The sequence below is a fragment of the Peromyscus californicus genome, unplaced genomic scaffold (assembly GCF_007827085.1).
Source record: "Peromyscus californicus insignis strain IS unplaced genomic scaffold, ASM782708v3 Scaffold_12__1_contigs__length_115047231, whole genome shotgun sequence".
Classification (NCBI taxonomy): Eukaryota; Metazoa; Chordata; class Mammalia; order Rodentia; family Cricetidae; genus Peromyscus; species Peromyscus californicus.
In genome coordinates, this window is record NW_026294413.1 from 69,020,530 (window position 1) to 69,024,568 (window position 4,039).

The window sequence follows — 4,039 nt, forward strand, 5'->3', positions numbered from 1 at the left end:
CAGCCAGAGTTCAGTCTCTGAGAACCACGCGCAGAAAGGAGAGACCTGACTCCAGTCAGTGTCCTCTGACCTCCACATACACGCCGTAGCATACATGCCCACACACATGTGCGCATGCACGCACACAAATAAATACATGTAATAAAATAACTAAATAAAGGCTCCTCTATAAAAAAGAAAGAAAACCAACTCTGGAACTGTGAGTCCACAGCTATGACATGTCCGCCCATCGCTGGCCCTCAGACCAGGTCAGCAGAAGATTGGGGGCTCCTCAAGGCCCATGTGGAACCCATCCTCTTCTGGCTGCCACAGGCACCAGGCACACCCTTGGTGCACATACATACACGCAGGCAAAGCACTCATACACATAAAAATGAATAAATCTTTAAAAAACACAACATTACATTTTAAAAACAAAACAACCGTTAACAGTGTTTAACCTACCTATTCTCCAACTCGTTAGGTCATGGAACCCTAGGCATGTGTGCATGTGTGTTTGTGTGTGTGTTTAATTTATTGGCAGGGGCACATGTCCGCCACAGAGCATGTTTAGAGACCAGAAAACAACTTCTGGGAGTCAGTTCTCTTCTGCCACCACGGATCCTTGAGGTGGAACTTGGGTCGTTGGGTTTGGCAGCAGGTACCTTTACTGAACCAGTTCAATGACCCTCTGTTTTTGCTTTCCTGAGACAGGGTCTTGCTATGTAGCGCAGGCAGGCCGCAAACTTAGTGTGTAGCCCAGGCTGTCCTTAAACTCACAGCAGTCCTCCTGAGTGCTAAGAGTAAAGTACGAGCCACCAAGCCTGGCTTCCACCTCTTTATCTCACCTTTCTTCTTCTTCATTTTTCTTTCTTTTTCTTTTTTTTTTTTTGCCCCTCTAAGGTTTGAACCCATGACCTCGTGTAAGTTAGACAAATGTTCCACCATGAGCTATAGCTGCTTTGGGGAAAGTACTGCATCAAATGATCGGAAGGTTTGGTCTAGAAGCTGGCAGACAGATCCCTTGTCTCACGGGAAAGAGGATTCTTTCTTTCTTTGTTTTTGAGATAAGGACTGTCTATGTAAACCTGGCTGTCCTAGAACTATGTAGACCAGGCTGGCCTCAAATTCACAGAGATCCACCGGCCTCTGCCTCCCAAGTGCTGGGATCAAAGGTGTGTGCCACCACACCCAGCCTGCTGAAGAGGATTCTAAGAATCTATAAAATGACAACATAGAGCTCCATTATCCAGATATAAACCAGGACTATCAAGCCAGCTCCCAGTGGAGAAACCCATCGCTCTTTTGAATCACAGTGTCTTAGGGTCACTACTGCTGTGATGAAACACCATGACCAAAGAAACTTGGGGAGGAAATGGTTTATTCAGCTTACATTTCCACATCACAGTTCATCATCAAAGGAAGTCAGGACAGGAACTCAAGCAGGGCAGGAACCTGGAGGCAGGAGCCGATGCAGAGGCCATGGAGGGGTGCTGCTTACTGGCTTGCTCATCATGGCTTGCTCAGACTGCTTTCTTTCTTTCTTTCTTTTTTTTTTTTTTTTTTTTTTTTGGTTTTTCGAAACAGGGTTTCTCTGTGTAGCTTTGTGCCTTTCCTGGAACTCGCTTTGGAGACCAGGCTGGCCTCGAACTCACAGAGATCCGCCTGCCTCTGCCTCCCGAGTGCTGGGATTAAAGGCGTGCGCCACCACCGCCCGGCTCAGACTGCTTTCTTATAGAACCCAGGACCACCTGCCCAGGGATGGCAGCACCCACAATGGACTAGACTGTCCCCCATCAATCACTAATTAAGAAAATGCCCTACAGGCTTGCGTACAACCCTTTTTTTCCCCCTTTCTTTCTTTCTTTCTTTCTTTTTTTTTTTTTTTGGTTGTTGTTTTGTTTTTCTTTGTATAACAGCTCTGGCTGCCCTGGAACTTGCTCTGTAGACTAGGCTGACCTCGAGTTCACAGAGATCTACCTGCTTCTACCTCCGGAGTGCTGGGATTAAACGCCCAATATTACGGAGGCATTTTTTCGGTTGAGGCTCCCTCCTCTGATGACTCCAGCTTGTGTCAAGTTGAGATAAGACGATCAGGCATATGCAGACCGTACTTTCAGGGGGCAGAGTCCTTAGCAACCACCAAGTCTAACTGCGAGTCAGCTGGAACTCCGGGTGGGTATTGCATGCCAATAAACTCAGCACTCAGGAGACAAGGCCAGGAGAAGGTTTGCCAGTTACCTACAGCTCCCCAGGAGCTTGACAGACCTTTACCGGCCTGCTTTTCCCACTCCTGCGCTGGCCTTCACCTGCCTTGGGGCCCTGCAGCATCTGGGGCCTTCAGGAGACTGCCCTGCACCCTGTGAGGGTCGTGAGCCATCACAGAGGCTTGTGTGTGTCACACAGTTCCCCCCACCGTTCTGGACATCCTGGTCCAGAACCTTCTTCTAGCTGTCTTCTGGAATGCTCTCATATTACAAAGCACTGCTCTGCCACGAACCTGGCTTCTACGTCTACCACAGCCTCGATCCCTCAATCCCACTCAGTCTCAGAGACTCCAGGCACCTCCAGGGACATTCCTCGAAAGTTTCCTGTTTTCACTTTGCTCAAACCCTGAGAGGCTGTTTAACCTTTGCACCACTGACCTCAGGGCTCTCTCTCTCTCTCTCTCTCTCTCTCTCTCTCTCTCTCTCTCTCTCTCTGTCTATGTATGTGTACCATGTGTATGCCTGGTGTCCAAGGAGGCCAGAAGATGGCACTGGATTCTCTGGGACTGGAGTTACAGACAATTGTGAGCTGCACGTGTGTGCTGAGAATCAAACCTGGGTCCTCTGCAAAAGCAGAAAGTGCTCTAACCCACAGAGCCATTCCTCCAGCCCCAAGATAAAATGTCTTACATCTTATGACTGGGTAGTGGTGGTGCACACCTTTAATCCCATCACTCGGGAGGCAGAGGCAGGCAGATCTCTGAGAGTCTGAGGCCAGCCTGGTCTACAGAGTGAGTTCCAGGACAGCCAGGGCTACACAGAGAAACTCTATTTCAAAAAAATAAAAACAACAAAAAGACGTCTTCCATGAGCCGGGATGTGTGCTCCACCGGCATGAAGAGGCCCTAAGGCAGGCCTCCACGAGCGTCTGAACATCACTGTCACGACGACCCTCCCTACCGCCGTCCTTTCTTGGCCCACTCATGGGTAAAGGGCGACAGAGTAAAGTTCCCTTTTCAATCAGAGAAAGGGAGAGAAAAAAACCTAGATAATTTCACAGGATATAGTTGTTTGTTCTACACACACACACACACACACACACACACACACACACACACACACACAATTTTCATTCTCTCCCTCTACATCTCTATGCAAGGGATCAAATATAAAGCCCCGAGCATACTAACAAGAACAACAAAAAGCCTCTCTCTCTTGAGGCTCCCTACTTTCTGTAACTCTTCGACGAACCCTATATACCCAGGGTGCATCTTATTTTCTTTTTCCTAAAAAAAAGTCTTCCTCTTACTTTCGAATATGAAAATCTTTTTTTTTTTTTTTTTTTTTTTGATCTCACTCTGTAGACCAGGCCGGCCTCGAACTCACAGAGAGCTGCCACCTGGCTCAGCTGGGATTAAAGGCGTGCACCACCACCACCCAGCTACTAACACCCCTCCAAATCAAGCAAGTGGGCTGGGGAGACAGCACAGCCCACTTGCTGCACAAGCGTGGGGTCTGCTTCAAATCGCTAGCACCCATATAAAACACTAGGCCTGGCCACACACACCTCTCACCCCAGTGTTGGGTGGGAAGAGACAGGAAGACCCTTGAGCTTGCTGGATGTCAGCCAGTTCAGTGAGAGACCCCATCCTGACAGAATAAGGTCCAAAGTGATAGAGTAGTATACCTAATGTCCTCCTCTGGTCTACACACACACACACACACACATACACACACACACACACACACACACACACACACACACACACACACAAAAAAAAAAAAAAAAAAAATGGTGGGGACTGTGATAGTCAAGGGCTCTACCAATAACCAGAACCCAGCCCTCAGGACAT